Source organism: Protopterus annectens, chromosome 6.part1 (genome assembly GCF_019279795.1).
Source record: "Protopterus annectens isolate FY-2018-M chromosome 6.part1, PAN1.0, whole genome shotgun sequence".
Classification (NCBI taxonomy): Eukaryota; Metazoa; Chordata; order Ceratodontiformes; family Protopteridae; genus Protopterus; species Protopterus annectens.
This window is the reverse complement of record NC_056738.1, coordinates 404493459-404512651: the sequence shown is the minus strand read 5'-3', so window position 1 is coordinate 404512651 and position 19193 is coordinate 404493459. Positions and strand designations below refer to the sequence as shown.

General features: G+C 37.6%; 1 protein-coding gene across 2 annotated transcripts in view; it reads right to left on the bottom strand.

Moving 5' to 3' along the window:
- Positions 1-19193, bottom strand: part of CFLAR (CASP8 and FADD like apoptosis regulator) — a 764637-nt gene that overhangs the window by 636928 nt on the left and 108516 nt on the right. The window contains exon 2 of one of the 2 annotated variants that reach the window (XM_044075821.1): positions 3268-3407. The exons of the other annotated variant lie outside the window; for it this stretch is intronic. The gene's annotated coding sequence lies outside the window, so the exon portion shown is untranslated. The remainder of the gene's footprint in view (positions 1-3267; positions 3408-19193) is intronic. 2 annotated transcript variants of the gene reach the window in all.

Below are 19193 nucleotides of genomic sequence, written 5' to 3'. Positions count from 1 at the left end.
AATAAAGGTGTTTAAAAAAATAGGGAGGACTCCAAGTGGGGATACAGAAAATAGAAAAGAGAGGGCCTCAACTTTACAGGAGGAAAATAGCAAACAAACTAATGTATTTGGGAGAAAATAACTAGGGATGGAAAGATAACGCAGTGGGGTGTGGTTAAGCACAAGTATGGACAGCAGAATACAGGCAGTCTTTTCCACCAGGAATTGACAGCAAAGTATATGCAAAGAGAAAGGGCTGCGTTAAGTGAAATACTTGCTCTGGTAGAGTTTTAAATCAAGTCTAGAAAAGAACCTGCTGTTAAAAAAATGTACAATTAGTAAAGCATATAAAATATTGCATAACTACAAGAATCACATAGTAGAGGCTATAGAAGATTAGGAAAAGGTAATGGAAAAGCAATTTTACAAAGGAACAAAAGGAATACATCTGTATGGACCCCAAATATGCAAAAGTCCTGAAAGTTTAGTATTCTTGCATGGAAGTGTTTGCATAGGTATTTTTATATCCCAAGCAGACTCCAGAGAAATTTGCCTCAGGTAGACAACAAATGCTGTAAGTGTGATGGGAAAGAGAGCTGCAGTTGGAAACATGGTATTTAGGAATGTAATGAGTAAGCAGATTTTAAAAAATCCCCACACCTACTCTGTCAGAAATACTTGGGAGCAAACAACTATAACTAAAGAAACAATTCTTCTACGCTGTGATATAAATTCTCAATTGCCTAAGCGTAATAACACTTTAATAAGTCTAATGCTATTGGCAGATAAAAGCAACTACTAGAAAATGAAAATCAAAATCTAAACGGAATGTAACTCAACTATTACATATTATACAGGAGATAAAATAATTGGTGCTAGGCTTTTTAGTGAAGATAGTGGTAAACTACAGAGAAATAAAAGGAATTTGTAGAAACCATACATGCAGTATAATGTTCTGGAGGTGGAGAAGGAGGAACATATAAGAGAAGGCAGCAATTTAATTAATTTAAATTTTTTAATTTAATTAATGTTGGAATAAATGAAAATGGTTAAAAAGAACATGCATACCGCATGAAAAAATTTAAATTTTCACTATGGTTTGTCTTCCTCTATTTGAATGTATGTCATGCCTTAAATGTTACAATTTAATAAAGATGTCTAAAGGAAAAAAGCAAAATAAAATAAAATTATGTACGTCTCTCCCTGGCAGAAAAAAAATATAATTCCATTGGCAATGCTATTCTCTGCAAACAACGCATCAATTTAACTCAAGCAAATGTTTTTTCTGAGTTTAAAATAAACAATGTCAGGGTTTTGCCCCTGGATGAAGAATCATGTACCACTGATAAAGTGTTACAGATCAGAAGCAAAGTTGCAAAATGGAATGCACAGTCAGCATTAGGTTTCTGCCTTTATCCAAAGTTCACTAGCAGCTATGGACTGTTCTGGTCATATTTTTGCATTAAGTGATGATCTTATGTGAAGTACATCTTTAAAAATGGTGCTGTTACATCAGATGTTTTATCCCTTTCTGTTATGTGTCGGTGAAGGGAGTGACCTGATGTATTCTTGGGGTGGAAAGTTACCTCTCTTGGCTTTGAAAGAACAGAACACATTGCAGCTGTCACAATGCAAGAAAACTTGTAGATTTATAGAATACAGACTTATAGAATATGGCAGATGTACCTTTTTCCCTATGATAATAAGGTATAATAACTTTTAAAAAGCGGAAATAGGCATGTCTTTTTTTCTCTTCCTTCATCTACTGACTGGTAAATTTCTCTTTTCTATATATATAACTGCAAATGGAAATCCATGAAATAAAAAAACACTAACCAGACAGGAAAGGCACACTTTGGCATTTAATAACTATTATACCATTACCCCCCCCCATTAATATTCCAAAACTTGCACGCTGATTGGCCAGCGTGCACGTTGTAAATCGAATTATACTAATGGAAAAAGGTCCGGTCGCCCGGACTTTTTCCATTAGTATAAGTCTCTTTTAAAACACTGTCTCGTTATGTTAAAAGAGTTTAACATAGCGACACAGCTTTAAAATAAGCAACGGAGATGTCCGTTGCTTTTTTTAAAGCTGTCTCGCTATGTTAAACTCCTTTAACATAGCAACACAGTGTGTAAAAAGCAAAGGAGATCTTGCTTTCTCCGTTGCTTTTTTTTAAAACCTGTCTCGCTATGTTAAATGGGTTTAACATAGCGAGACAGATTTAAAATAAGCAACGGAGACCCGAAGACAATAAGGGTGATTTATGCTTACCAAAATAGACTGCAGTTATGATAAACTAGCCAGTATATTTTAGTAGTACCGGTATTTACACTGTATATTCCATGAAGACTAACAGGTCAAGGTAACAGAAACAATAATTATAAAAGAAAATAATATAAAGGCAAAGCCATTAATTAAGCAAACCATTTTCACCATATTTTTCCCCAATCCAAATACATTTTTACTTAGTTTTTACTTTACCTCCCTTGGCATTTGCAAACAGGTTTATCAACTTTAATAAACTGACTATTCTTTTACAAATGTACGCCTCTATCTTTCTGACTGACTTCCCCAGCTTCTTCAGATTTAACGGATATTGCTGCCTTCCCATTTTTTCGGTTTTTAAATGGTACTATTCTCTCCATCCCCTCCCATTGCTCTTTATATTTCAAATGCACCTTTCCCCCCTAAATTTTTGCATTTCTTTTGGAAAAGAAACATGTTTTTTTTATTTGCATATTTCTTTCCTACATGTGCCTGTCACTTCTGTTAGAAGTATTTCCCACTCTTCTGCCATATCACTGTGTATGTTTGCAGAGCTCTTCACAGGCACTGACCTATTTTGTCAAAGCCTGCTTTTCTGGAATACTGAAGTTTCACTGCTGAAAGGATGGACTCTGTAGACAAAACGGTTAATAAAATCTGCTGCTTTATGACTACCTGTTCACCAAAAGAAAGCTACTTACTTAAACACCCTAGATTCTTTCTTCATGCCCATTTCAAAACACACATCAGTAATAATATGCACTCCAACTTGCGCAAAGTCTCTTAAATACAGCAAAGTTGATAATCTGCCTCTGGAAAAAGCAGTTGTACATAGTAACCCTAAACATTAACAAAAACAAAAAAAAAAAACAAAAAAGGTACAAAAGGAGCACAAAATACCTGCAGAAGACATCTTGCTGCACATACAGTAACCCACACCAACATTACATGGACACATAGTAACTCACATCAACATTACAGAGGTTCAGAATTAAGTATCATAAATGCATACACACCTTTAAATTGGCACCTGCCAATGTTTCTAGCGTGCCACTGTTTTTGGAATGGGGCTGAACTGTATGCAAATATTTTTTTCTCACTTTATAGACTGGAAATCCTATAAACAATGCTTGATTCTTCTGGTTTTAGGGCATATCTAATGAAAAAAACAAAACTAGTCTCAAACCAAGGAAACCAAGACAGAAAAACTGAACAACGGCAACAATGCATGGTAACCCAGTCATTATCGAAAATAGAAAGTTATCAAAATATCACTTCAGACTCAGCTGTTCATATATTAAAACATACAAGTGCCACACGTCTCCAAGATATATATATATATATATATATATATATATATATATATATATATATATATGGATCCCTGTCATATGACAGAAACCTCATTTGACTGAAACACATTTGACTGAAGCCATTAGACTGAAATTTCAAAAGACTGAAAAATCACTTGACTGAAACCCATAATACTGAATTTCAACATACTAAATTGTAAACTGGACCATATAAAACCAGACGAGGCTGCACCCCCCACACACCCCCTAACTATATATACTAACTCCAGGATTGCACTATAGTGGGAAAAGGGCATATACCTTTCACATACCTTACAGTACTCTACATGCTGCCACTACTATGCCCTTTTCCCCGTTGTAGTGCGATCCTGGAGTTAGTATATATAGTTGGGGGGCATAGCCCCCCCCACCTAGTCTGGTTTTATATGGTCCAGTTTAAAATTTAGTATATTAAAATTAAGTATTATGGGTTTCAGTCATGTGACTTTTCAGTCTTTTGAAATTTTTTGAAATGTCAGTCTTACTGTCTCAGTCAAATGAGTTTTCTATCATATGATAGGGATCCATATACATGTATACACACACACACACACACACACACACACACACACACACACACACACACACACAAAAAAAGAGTTTTAAATTTTTTTGTTCCCTCATCTGCTGATTATAAGCCTTGAAGTTACCCAACAACCCATTAGTTCTCTCAGCATGAAAGCTTGTCTGAAAAGGCCATCATTCAGGTAGTTAGTATGGTCATTGCTTCCCCTTGCTCTGGTACCTATCACATAAAAATAATGTGCGATTACTTCCACAATACTGGTCTCAAAGACAAATGAAAATTTCCAGGTCTGTGTCAAAACTGCTCACAATACATGAACACGCTTCTTGGTGAGTGCATACATCAGGTCCTTAATGCCACATACTGATGCTCACTACCAATGGCTGCCAGCAGTACAGCAGATCAGGCTCCCTCCCTAGATTGATGAGGCAACATTAGCTGTCCATTCTTAAACGCTCCAACCAGCTCTCCAGTACTTGGGTCGTGAGCCAAACTTTTGTCCTGCTTTCTCTGTGCCATAAAGCTATCTAAATGCCAATAATTTCCAGTGATGTTCCTAATTCTGTAATATTGTGACAAAAAGTAAGCACTGCAGATACCAAATAATGGCACGCATTCATGGCTACTTTATTTTTTTCTGAAAACTGCACATTAACACAAATCTCTAAATTTACTTTTTACCCTAACACAAATATGAAACATGTCTGAACTGGGGCCTTTTTCCATCATTATTTTCAGCTCTGTTCCATTAATGACACAGGAGATTAACAACTTTGTCTTGATAACACAGAGCATTGTAGCAGTGATTGTGAAGCCAAGGACCTGATCTACGTTATAGGCTAAAAGATGAAAGGTGCAATTGTCCAGTATCAGCCCACCAACCTTATTACAATAGGGATGCAATAGACCACTCATTAGGACCCACTCTTTGTTGGGGAACAGACTAGCAGGATCCCAAAAATTAAAGGGTCCCAGGACAGCACAACACTGAAGCAGACAGAAGAAACGTGTACATGCTATAAGACTTAAAATGAGAGGTCAGGAGGACTAGATAAGGAGACTGACAGCAGCAAAATGTAGACAATTGTTTACTATACACCCTCATAAAAAAGCATACTCATAATAGAAAACTGACATGCCTACAACATTAGTGGCATATAGACAGAAATATAGCAAGTTTGTAAAATGTTGTTCCAATGATAGACACAGTGATTTTTACTTTGCAATACCATCTGTGTAGTAAAAACATATATAGAAGAGAGGTAAGGGGACATCACCCCCTACCGTGTGTGTGTGTCTTTATGATATATACATACATTTTACACAAACACACACAAAATTACATACATAGATACTCACAAAAAGCACACACATATCTTCAAGTTACAGAATCTTGCTAATGGTGATATCTCTTCTATACTCTACACCAGACCTACACAGAAAACTGTTGCAAAGCAGATAAAAATATTTATTGTTTTACTAATGATTACTTTGCAACCTTCCTGACGTAATAAGAATGGCAGAATGTACTACTGATAACTAACAGCTGCCATACGGAGTACAGCAGCTGTCATGCACTGTACAAATCGCATGAGAAGAATATTGCATCTGAATGCTTACACAGAACAAACGATAAGGTTGTTTTTTAGGAAATCCGGTACTATGGTCAGGGAATGCACTTCAGCTGGGTTCTGAAAATTTGTACTCTACCAATCACTGCATGTTGAGCTTTTTAAAACGATCAAGTTACAGCTTCAGAATTCAAACAAGTGCTCATATCACAAAGTGTTAGAAAAGTGTAAATGACGAAATGTTCAACAAAAACGAATCTCCTAAGTGGTAGCATTCATTCATTCATCTCTATTTTCTGAACTATTCAAGCCATATTAAATACAGAAAAAAATTACTTTTGTAATATTTTGTAAATAAAACTTACAATACCTCCAAAACCACTTAAGCCATGTATGTATTACGAGTGGTATTTTTTGCATATACCTGTAAGTTTTCATTTGAGACTAAGCAGTTCTGTGTTGCATGGTTGTTGAGATACTTACACAAATATAAAAATACAACAATATAAATAAGCAGGCTAAACAGTTAATATCTCTTCACCTGCACTAGACAGGTCATGTACCGGTACAGATGTGTTGCCCATCATGTGCACTTTATGATGAAATATTTGACGAATGTCACACTTCCCTAGAGCTGTAAAGCCTTAGGAAAACATGGAATATGCCTACTGTGACTGAATTAATAAAATGTGACACAAAGCCATCTGAGTACTTCTGAAACATTTTGCTCAAACGGTTTGTTTAAAAAAACACAAATGCTGTTTCCCTTAATTACAGATCTAGCCTTCCTAGCATAAAACCATAGCAAATTAAGCATGTCCATGTAAAGAAGGCAGTATTCTACCAAACGGGAATAATAAGGGAAATAGACATTTGAAGATGTACATATTGAGTTGAGTGTTGACTTGGTAGCAACCATAAACACAAAGGTGGCACCAGTGTGAACACAGACTTCACGTTTCTTAAGGTCCAGGTAAAAACAGATTTAGCAGACAAACCTTGCAAACCCAAACTCCTCCTGGCAAACGTTAACCGCAGCAAGGAAGAGTCCTCCACAGAGGTATTTTAAATCTGCCAAAGTTGTAGGTTCAAAAAGAACCAAGGGTCACTTTCCCCAGTACATAAGAAAGTCCCAAGGAAGTGCTGGGTATTTTAAAGGTGATCTCGACAAAGAAGAGTCTTTAAAAGTTTTCCAAACATTCAATGAGAACAACTTTGAATCAAGGACCTCATAAAAGATAACTGCAGTCAAGTCAATTTTAATGCAATAACATTTAACTCCAAAACCAAATATGGGTGTATGAGATAAATCAATTCCCAAAGGAATAGAAGCTGAGAAAACATGTATTCCTCTGGCACTGAACCAGAAAGAAAAAAAGAAAGAAAATGTCCATTTATCACTACAGGTCTTTTGTGTATCTAGTTTCTGAGAAGGCAATATGCTCTTCACTACTTGTTCAGAAAAGTAGGGGTTACTAGCCGCTACTGGGAGTGAAGAAGCCACACAGTTTGTTATAGGGAGTGCAGATCCAGATTTCAGTTGCCTGACAAGACATCACAAATGCTTTTGTTGGTTTCAATAGTAGTGGCTTTTCCAGACAAGGAAGGAGGAAGGGGAACAGACATCTGCATGGGCCAATATGGAGTTATAAGAATCACCTTCAATTTGTAAAGTTTGCTTTCGGAAAAAAAAAACTCTTTATCAGATGAAATGAGGGAAGTGTAGAAGAATCTAAATGGTAATCTGTGGGTAATGATATCACTCAGGGGATGTGCTTAATTTCTGGATAAGGGAAAATAATTAATCGGGATGAAACAGGTTAAAGCAATATTCTCCCAGTGCTGGACCAACAAACTGACAAACCACTAGTGAGGTTGTATCAAGTATCTGCCGAGTTTATCTGCCAGCAAGTCGAACTCTCCAAGGATGTGATTAGACATGATAAAACAGTTGTTTAACATAGCCCACTCCCAAACACTCACAAGCCTCACAACATAGCAGGCTAGCAGGATAAGAACATGCTCCCCCTTTGCATTTACTGATATACTAGAAGACTGCCACATTGTTGGAATGCATGGTGATGACCCTCTGGAGAAGTACTTTTCAGAAAGAATGAATGGTCAGGAGAACCGCTCTCACTTCTACACTGCTGATATATATAGTGAGAAACAGAATGAGTTAAAGACACACTTCAGATGATATGCAGGGACCCAACTGTCCACCCTTTATAATGTCCCCATGCTCAACTAACATCTGTGTTAACTACAGCCAGTGGAGCAAGTAACTAAAATGGATGTCCTCAGAGAATTTAAAAAGATTCATCCACCACTGCATGTGGCTCCTGCAAGCTTTGGAGATGCGGATTTGGTGGCTACTGGGCTTGTAAAGTCAACTGCAAAACTCTTATGTAGTACTTGGCATAAAGGTAACAAGGAAATAACTGCAGCCAGGAAACAGAGTTTCTTTGGGATGAAGATGGGTCGTAATTTTGGCATGGTCATAAGAGAAGACACTGAGCTGAAGGGACTGAATTCTATCAGAAGATATGTCCTGTATATTTTTGGTAACCAAAGTGCAGTAGGTGAATCTGAGCAGCTGTGAGGGTGTTAGTTGTGATTCTGCAAGTCTACAGTTATCCTTACAGAGTGGAATAATGAAATCAGAGACTCTGGAATGGCTACCAGAGCTTGAAATGAAGGAGCAAGTTACCTATATTAACTAAAAACCTTAGATACCTGTAGTTGTGAATCTGCAAGTCTACAGTTATCCTTACAGAGTGGAATAATAAAATCACAGACTCTAGAATGGCTACCAGAGCTTGAAATGAGGGAGCAAGTTACCCATATTAACTAAAACCCTTGGGTATCTGTAGTTGTGATTCTGCAAGTCTACAGTTATCCTTACAGAGTGGAATAATGAAATCAGAGACTCTAGAATGGCTACCCAAGCTTGAAATGAGGGCGCAAGTTACCCATATTAACTAAAAACTTTGGGTACCTGTAGTTTACAATGGGCTGCTTATAACACAACTACTACTGGTGAACATCATACAGGTTGACAGAAAATCAAACAGAGGAACCCAGAACTGATAGTAACTGGATCTGCTGCAGAAAAGTAGAAGCTTTATGTCATTGGCAGCAGTTTGTTTTCTTTATGAAGACAGGCGTTCGGAGGTCAGAAGAGCACATTTGGCCTCCTTCTGCTAAAGGAGGAAGGGAATGTCTGCACTGTGAACATATGAAAAGTTTCCTCTAAGATAAAACTATTTAGACAATGTAGGACTAAAAATAGGCATGAATCCTCTCTCTCTCTTTTTTGGCACATAAAAGAATCTAAAGTGAAATCTTTACCCTTTATAGTCCAGTGAGATACCTTGGATATCTGGCAACTTTCAAGCACACAGATGAACAGACAACAGTACGCCCAACTGCCTTCAAAGGATTGTCAAACAAAGCCTCAGGGCTGCTGCTGACTACCTGTGGATGACTTGTAGCTGCCTGACTGCCAAACGCCTCTCCCTATGGGACGTCAACCTCTTTGAAAATTTCCTTGGGAAATAGAGTTCTTTACAGTATGCTGGTGGTTTACTGCTGTATGCCATACCTGAACCACATCAGAATGGCTTGTAATCAGATGCTGATAAAGTGCATGTCACAGTGAACATGCAGAAACATAGAAAAAAAATACATCATCCAAGATACCATATCCAAACTTTATCAGAAATTTGGGAAGCAGTGCCTTGGATAATTTGTTTTTTTTTTTTTAATGTTCTTCTTAATAAACCAAAATATATACAAGTTGTTTCTTAGATGATTCTTTGAAATGGAATACCACTTCTTGAAGTCAATGCTATACTTGTCAAAAATAACAGTACCCAGATATGACACAGTATGGAATTCATCAGTGGAGCAAAAGAAAAGTTTGAGCTACTAAAGATGTTGGTTACCACTACGCCTACCTCAAATTATTAAGATATTACCTTTCATACAACTCTACAGTTTGATGTCATCCAACAAGGTCTAGGAGGAGTAATTATACAGGAAGGCAAATCAGATGCATATGTACCGGGTCTATATTATATTCTCGAAAGCCAACAATGTAAAATCAGACATTGTCGGCACGAGAATATCGAGCACTCAGAATCTCAAGCGTGTAAATGGAAATCTCCGTAAGGGGAAATTTCTGTTTGCTGCAATATAGTGCGGTCTCGGAGTTGGTATATTTAAGTAGCGGGGTGGAGCACAGCCCACCACGTGGGGGGTGCAGGAGGCTTTCCCCCCCCTTCTTAAACCAGTTAGGGTAAAAATTTAAAGTTTTGATTTTTTTTTTTTTTTATTTTCGAAGTTACAGAACTTCGACAATATGGTGTTGACCATATTGTATTCGATGTTCCGTAACTTTGATGTTATAATATAGACTCTATGTACCTATAAGTAACAGATGGACAAACATAGTTTCATCTAATAATTTGCTCAATCTAGTTCTGGAACATTACGGAACATGAGCTATCTCTAAATGCAATGGGTGCTAGGCAGTGAAATTATTCCTTAATGGTTGCCAACATATCACAGAATGTGCATACCCAATTATGCATGGCTTACACAACTATGAGCAGTTCAGAACATCATCAATTCACCTGCCGCATCTGTCAGGGATGGGGAAGGAAACCTAAGCCCAAAGTAAAAGCCAACACAGGTAGAATGTAGAGACTCCACACAGAATGCCTAAAGCATCCCAGTCAAGAAATTAACTGGAAGAACAAGTGCTGTGAGATGCTGCACTATTAACTGCTGCTCCACTGCGCCAGCTAGTGCACAAACTCAGTATGCACACACAAAAGTTTCACGATTACATATACAGGAAGCACATTTCAGTAGAATCTGATCACAAACCTCTAAAAACATATTCAAGAAGTCTCTACATAAGAGCTACACTGCAGAGGATGTTGCTGTAAATACTGAAGGATGAACTTCAACTAGGGTATAAACCAGGTAAACGTGCAAACAACAAATACGTTTAAGCAGAACTAATGTGAAAGAATGCAAGATTTGCCTGAGGAAAATTTGAAAATACTATAAAGGTGGTGAAACATTTACCAATTATAGAAAAACTTTCAGAAAATGAAAGATGATATGGAGATGAATCTTCTGGCAGGTTTTCACAGATTATCATGAAGGAGTGGTCTGATGCTTTGGAATAAGCACATCCACTAATTTAAACATATTTCCATTCAAAGACGAGTTGCCATGCATGCAATGATTTATTAAAAAATGACAAGGTCATTATAAACTCTCAGCTACAATGACCGATTCTACTGAAGTTGCACAAATAAAATCCAGGTATGCCTAAGTGTAAGGAAAGAGCCCAAGGCATTACACAAAGGTCTAAACTGGGCACACAGATAGATTCAACAACTAGTACAAGAATAGTCTCTCTCTGGTATGTTTAGAGATCACAGCAAGAAAAAGGAATTTATTCCACAGCAAATTCCTTCACTACATTGGCTAACACTGGGTGGTGACTATTTCAATACAATCCCAGTTTCTTTCTTTGTACTATTACTTGAAATATCCACAAATGGTTCACCTTAAAAACACTACAGCCTGTACTGTGATCAGTGACTGAAATTAATATTTGCTAGATGTGATACACCACAATAGGTAACATCTGACAATTATCCAAGGTTCATGTGCCAAGAATGCAACTCTTCTGAGAAAAATGAAGTTTGAAGACATTGCATTCGTGCCCATAATACCACAATCCAGTGATCAAACTGATCATATGGATCAAACAGTAAACATTACAGTGAAAAAAGCTATTAATCTCGCAAGACACACTGTCATTTGTCTTTCTTGAGATACAGATACATATACATTTCCAAGCTGTAGAACTCTCTCCGGCTCAGCATTATTTGTCTCTCCTAAAATACAGAAAAATGTCTTTACATGCTGGGGAAACTCTCTCCAAACGAACTACTGAACTGCGGAGAGAGCTTAAAGTGAAGATTCCTACACGGCTTTCTTGACTAGCTCCGCAGAATACAAAGTCAGTTCTACAGATTCTCCACAGAAGACAGACAAACGTAGATGCAGTGTTAAAAGGCAGCCAAGAAGTTTGAAGCTCTAAAGGGGGGGAGTGGAAGAATGATGCTGGATCAGAATCTGAGGCAGAAACTGTAAAATAAAGGCACAGTAGTTGGTCATCATGTCCAGCCTACATTGTATGTTGTGGAGTGGAATGACATACAGTTGCAGAAAGAAAATTGCAGATACTTGCTGAAACTGCCTCAAAAGGTTATGAAACTCGTAGCAAATGAGCAAGCACAGAAAGTCTTTAAAAATGTCATCAAGTCTTCAAAGGAGCTCCATCTACTGCTGCCATAACTCATTCTAAATTCACTCCAAAGCCAGGAACAGAATCTTAACTCAGTCAAATACTGAAAATATCACTAATGTGGTAATGGATTGCAAAAGGGAGACTTCGATTTGTCCAAAGTTTGTGGCTATTACTAGATATATTAGGGTAGTAATGAAACCGCTCAGATTACAAAACTATATACTTCATAGGAGACTTCAGTGTATTAGTACATATGTGAATGTAGCAGTCACGTTACACTAGTTTAGCCTTAATGTAAAGTTCTGTAATGTAAACGTTATAAATAATTTTGTACAGAATGCAGTTTGGTTTAATAAAGGTGTGATGTCACATATCGGGTATGTGATGTACTACATATAGCTTCATGCAGTCTACAGTGTCAGTCATCCCACAGGATTGAGCTCTTCAGTCTTAAATAAAAACTAATGGTTGAAGCATCATAACAGTTCTAAAATCACACAATCATGGGTAAAGGGAAAAGTCCCAACCCCTGCTAAACAGTGACCTAGCACTTAAAAAAAATACCAGCAAATAAAAAGAATGGCACAAAAGAAAATCAGTGTTTTAGCAATCCACTCGATATCAACCATGAAAAGTTTGATAAAAAACTATTTTTGATCATATAAAAAAGTGATCCATGTATAAATATTTGTAATAAATACATCCTTGTATATTCACCCTTTTTTCAATAAACTGTTCTACTTTACTCAGGGTTTCAAGGACCTAAAAGCTCTTCTAGCACTCAGGTGCACATAAGACAGGGAATTGTAAGAATTATAGCACGCCCTTCAAATGTTCACAAAGTTTACAAAAAGGATTTACTACAAAGTGCACTGATGTAGGAGTGGCAGAAAATTCAGATGGAGACCACAAGTATAATAATACTGCTCATTTTTAAAAGAGACAACTACTCCATTTTAACGTGGGGAGACTACACTTTACAAATTAAATTATTCATAAATCATCAGTTCACTGAGAATTTCCCTCATATTTTTCATGCTGCAGGTATTTTTCATTCTTGTTTAAGCCAAAGTCAGACTTACAGATGATTACTTCTCCCAAGAAAGATTTTTTTTTTTTTTTTTTTTTTTTACTATTTTAGATCAGTTACCTAGCAGTTGCTGATATTAAACTAAGGAACATTACCAGAGTTGTTCATTTTCACTCAACATAACATTTTCAAAGTAACTTGTGAGATTCATTCACAAACAAATATACACTTAATCATTCAAATCTGAAACTACAGCTAACTGTACAGTGTCAGGTACAAAAATGTAATGTTACAGAGTACTCATAACTGTAAGTTACGCATTTTGGTACTGCAACATTCCTCTTAATTCCCATATTATTTTAACTGCACGTATATGCTATTCCTCTCAGAGCTCACTATAACCAGTTTACAGGGACATATTTCTCTACATACCTAACTCAAGACAATTAGTGGTGTTATTTTAAACTCACATACTAATAAAATACTTTTTTTGTTAATATTAAAGGCAATTGCTACTTTCACAGCTTACATATGAAACGGTATAAGTATCATATACGTGAGACTGCACAGTGCCTTTTTTGTATCAGAATATCTGCGGATTTTATTTCTACACATTTCTCTCACATATGTATGAACATATTTTTACTTTTTTAAAAGGCCTAACTCATGTACTCACTGCATTTCTACATTTCTTTATAAAATCAGGTTGTATCAAAGATCTACAGGACTCAAGACAATTGCTGCCTCACTTGGGCATGAGCTCATCTCTCAGTACAATTAGTGTGGAGAACTTAGCATAACCCGGCGTGTTGTCACTTAGCAAATAAAAGAGTGTGTCAGCATAATGCTATCATGCCAGAACCTGGGGTGCATAATGAAACTTCTCAATGCAATAATAGCAGTAACTGCACTGCTAAATGACTTTTCTAATGGCAATCACATAACCCAAGAGAAAGTGACAGGTACACAACATCCACAATATACTCAGCAAAGCAACATGTAGCTGCAAGTAAGGCAATGATGGCAGTCCACATATGGGCACCACAGCAAAGAACCTAATCAGTTCAAAAGATAAATGGGGAGGGAAGAGGAGATGAGCAGAAATGGTTAAGAATAAACAGAGGAAAATACAGGAGGACAACAGGGCAGCAAGTGTGAGGGGAGAAGGCTATATTGTTTTTTTTTTTTAGATGTACAAGTAGCTCTTATTTTATTAAGATGGTTAGAGGGGGAACTTTCAAGAAGGTTGCACATTGATTAACAGCTTGATTCTACCTCTCCCAGTGTGAAAACAGAAAATTAGCAGAGAAAGTCAGTGGACCTAGATGTCTGGGTAAATTTCAGTAACTGCACTGCCTGGATGCCAGGAAAAAAGAAATACATAGAACCTGAAAGAAAATCAGCTACAAAAGGTGACCAAAAAAAAAAAAAAAACACTGACTGGGAAAAGCACTGCAGCGGTTCAGCAAAAAGCAGTGCAAGCTCCACACGACTTCCAGTAACCTAGAGGAAAGCATAAGGCAATTGCACACAGATCTGGTTAAAATAAAACACTGACTGACTATATCAATTTATTTATTTTACATTTGTTAACCAGGAAAGTCCAACTGGATACAAGTCCACTTTCAGTGGAGGCCCGGGGAGAAAGGCTCCATGAACAACATTACAGTAAAAGATAAAACAATAAGAGTTGCATTAATGACATACATGTAATTCATTTAGACATAGCTGACAATCCAGGTGTTTGATTTATACATAGACATAGTTAATTATTCATAATACAATTTTTATAGATAGGAAATTACTATAACCATACATTTAGTAACAAAATGTCCAGCTATCCTGGGGTATTACAGGGGCATAGTCTGTTATTGGAGAAATATGTTTTGAGCAGTTTCTTAAATTGGGTTAGTGAGTTTGTAGCTGTAATTTGGGCAGGGAGAGAGTTCCAGGATTTGGAGATGCAATTACTATAGATGGATTTTCCTGCCTCATTGTTAATCCTGGTTACCTTAAGGAGGTGTTGGGTACTTGACCTTAAGGATATGGTAGTGTTATAGGGCTGAATACGTTGTTGAAGGGATGGGTTTTTCTGAGTTGTAAAGCAATTTATGGGTGAGTGTTAGCTAGTTGTACTGGAGTAGTAGTGGGAATTCTAGCCATTGTAGTTTAATAAGGCGATATGTCACAATGGTGTGTTCTTGGGGAGGATTCTGTGGCAAATCTAGATATCTTGCTGTAACAGTTGACAAGTTTGTTTAGGTCTGTTTTGCGGAGGTTGGTCAGCATGGGGGATGCATAAAGTAATGTGGATAATAGGTGTGTCCTGGCTATAGTGATTTTGGAGTGATTAGAGAGGAATTGTTTGTTCCAATAGAGTAGCCCTAATTGTTTATGTACTTTTTTATGGTTTGGGAGATGTGCATGTCCAGTCTTAGGTGATTGTCCATTTCCACACCTAATAGTTTGGCTTGATTGGTGGTGGAGATGGTGTTGTTGTTTTGTGAAGATATTGTGAGGTTACATGAGGGTGGTGCATTTCTGTGGGGGCTAAAGATTAGTAGTTTCGTTTTAGCGGGATTAAGAAGGAGGTTGTAGTTAGTGCTCCAGGCTTCAGCTAAAGAGGAACGTTCTTGTGTTTGGGAGTGGAGAAGGTTAAGGCTGTTGGCTGCACATATTATGGTGGTATCATCTGCGTATTGGACTACTGATGCGTTGGGAATATTAGCTGGGAGTTGGTTAGTAAATAGGGTAAAGAGCAAAGGCCCAAGAATGGAGCCTTGGGGAACTCCTAAGGTTACAGGTAGTAGAGGAGAGAGTTGGTTTTGCCATTTTACTGCTTGCTGTCCTGCCATCTAGATAGCTCTTGAACCATGAGATAGCTGGGGGGTTGAGGTTTAGGGTGGACAGAGAGTTAATCAATTTTTGGTGATTAACCATGTCAAAGGCTTTAGAAGGATCTAACAGTGTAGCAGATACGAGTAATCCATTGTTTCTATGGTTATTAACGGTGTTAGTGAATGATGTAAGGGCGGTGGATGTGCTGTGGAAGGGTCTAAAACCATGTTGCTGTGGGGCTAGAAGTTGGTTATCTACGAGGTACTGCATTAATTGCAGGTGGACAGCTGTTTCTAGGATTTTTGCTAAGGGTGGTAGTATGGCTATTGGTCGGTAGTTATTGAGTTCGAGATAGCTACCCCCTTTGTGTAATGGTGTTACATGTGATATTTTCCAAAGCTGGGGAACTTTGCTCTCAGAGATAGATCTGTTTATTAGGATGGACACTGGGTAGGCTATAGCTTCAGCAGCTAGTTGAAGATATTCAGACTGTAAGTTGTCAGCTGCTGTAGATGTCGGTTTCAGTTTTGAGAATAGTTTTTCTATGACTTTGGTTGGGACTAGGTTAAAGCTAAAGTTGTGGGTTTTGTTATTTGTTTTAGTTGGAAAAGATAATGTTGTTCGAGTGGGGATATTGTGGTTTGGTTGGTTGCTAGCTAAGGTTTGTATAGTTTCTGTGAAAATTTTGTTGAAAAGTGTGTAGGTATATTGTCTTGGCTATTACCTGTTTTGGGAGTGGGGGTGGTTGTCTTCCCCTGATTGTAAGACAGAGTTGATTGCAGCCCAGAATTTCTTTGGGTTGTTTATATGTTTATTATGGATCTTTTGGTAGTAGGAGATTTTGTCAGTTTTAATATGCTGCTTGGATTTGTTCCGTAGTTCTAGGTACTTTTGTTTGTCTAATTGGCTTTTGGTTTTGTGATAGTTTGTCCAAGATTTGTTTCTATTTTTGAGTAGTGTTTTTTAGTTTCTATGGTTAGCCACGGGGCATGTTTGGTCTTGATTCTAGTGGTTCTGGGGGGGGGGGGGTGTTGGTTTAGTATATTTATAAAGGTGGTATTAAAGTGATGAACTGCTTCATCGAGGGGTAATGTTTTTAGGGGGAACCAGTTGCATTTCTTTAGATCAGTGTTAAATTTAGTTGGGTTAAACTGTTTTTTGTTCCTAATGTCTTCGACAGTTACTTGGGACAGTTGAGAAGTTTTCCTTCTAAGTAAGAATGTTGCTTGGTGGTCACTGAGAAAATCTGGCAGACATCCTGATTGGGTTATTCGAAAGGGGTGAGATACAAGTATCCAGTCTAGTATGGATTGGTGTTTGGTTCTCTTGTCTGTTCTGGTGGGGGAAGAAATGAGTTGGGTTAGGCCATGAAGGTTGATGTCAGAGAGAGGGTTTTGACTGGAGCAGTTGAGCCAGTCAATATTTAAGGTTTCCTAATATTATGTTTTCTTGGGGGAGTAAACTAGATGTCCAGTCAAGTAGTTTTTCGGTGGTGGGGATATTGTTTCCTGGGGGGATATAGCATCCTATGATGTTTAAATGTTTGTTTGGGCTAATTTTTAGTTTGGTTGGGATGAGTTCCATATTTTCCTAGTTCTGGGGATGTGATGTCTAGCTTTTCTAAGATGAGGTGATTTTATATAGTATGGCAATACCCCCTCCCTTCTTTCCTGTTCTGTCATTGCGAATTATACTGTAGCCAGATGCAGTAATTTTGTTATCATGGATTTCTGGCTTTAGCCAGGTTTCAGTTAGTATTACTATGTCTGGCTGATAAAAGCCTAGTAGGGCATGGAGGTCATGCACTTTGTTTAAGATGCTTCTAACAATAGGATTGATGATTAGAAGCGAGTTACTGGGTCTCTGGGGGAAGGTAAAAGTTGTATTGGAGGTTGGTGGGCTTGGGATTGATGGACCTGGTTGGGGTGTATGTCCCCACAACATAAGAGTGTTGTTTTTAGTTGTAACTGAAGTTTAAGTAACTTGTTTATGATTTTATATATTTTAAAGTAGTGCAGGTGTGTCTATAAGTTGGGAGTTCCTTGGGTAAGTGGTACATAGGGATGGATTGGTAGTGGTATGAGTATAATTGAGTATGTTGTTTGTGGTTGGGTGTGTGGAGGGATGTTCCTTTATTTGGGATAATTAGCCTACACTTGTATTGGGACTGATTGCTAGTATTGAGTGATAGTAGTATTAGAGTAGGTATGTAAATGAAGTATAGTAGGAGTTTTGTTTTACAGGGTTTTTATAGTGTAGACATGTTTGAATTTTATTAGGTTGGTAGGAGGTGTAATATGGAAAGAGTGGAGTATATTGAAGAGTGTTAATAGCAGTTGTTGGTATGAATGATTGGTTAGATTAGGTGCTAGGTTGAGGTGGTGAGTTCAGGAGGGATATGGTTAATTATAGGTGTGGTGTACAGGTATAAAGGTAATTGATATGGGGCTGGGCGAGAATGGGGGTAGGGTAGGGGAGCGGAGTGGGCCATAGCGTAGCGAGGGCGAATGGAGCAGGAACCACCTGAGCCTCCTGTGCTTGCCAGGGCAAGAAAAACAAATCAGCTTATCAGGAGTCGCTTGTGTTTGCAACACACGCTGGTCAGTAACCTGATCTCTAATATTATTAAGTAAAATAATTTTATTCTAAATAGACTCTCATTCTTTTAGAGGAAACTTCTCATTTACCCAAAACAATAAAAGGCTGGAAAAAATGGAAGAAGCTTTAAACAGATTCAGATACGGTGATAAAACTGCAAAACTTAGAGAGTGAAATGAAGAAAAGGCTGTCTGAATATAAGACGACACGAGAGATGTTTCAGAAAAATAATACAGTTAGAGGACATAGCACACAGAGAAAGCCAGAGATTTTCTGTGTACCTGAGAAGATGGAAGGAAAAGACTGTATTAATTTCATGAATGCACAAATAAGCAAACTGGACTGGTATTCCACAACAAGAATTGTTAACTGAAAGGGCAAATCATGTGTATGCTCCAAACCTGGTTATGAGAAAGCAACCTAGACCTTTAATAGTAAAGATGCTATCATACCAGACGAGTTGATTCTGACAAAACTGTGGCAAAAGGACAAAGTACTAAAAGTAGTACACAGCACAGTATATGTGGAGAATAACTACTCATTGTACACCAGGCAGAACAGGAGTAAATTTATTCCATTATACAGGGAATGTCGAGAAGCAGGCCTAAGATTCAAACTGCTATACCCAGCTATCTTCAAAAGATTTTTCCCAGAAAGGACAAAAATCATTTTTTGATGAAGCATATGCTA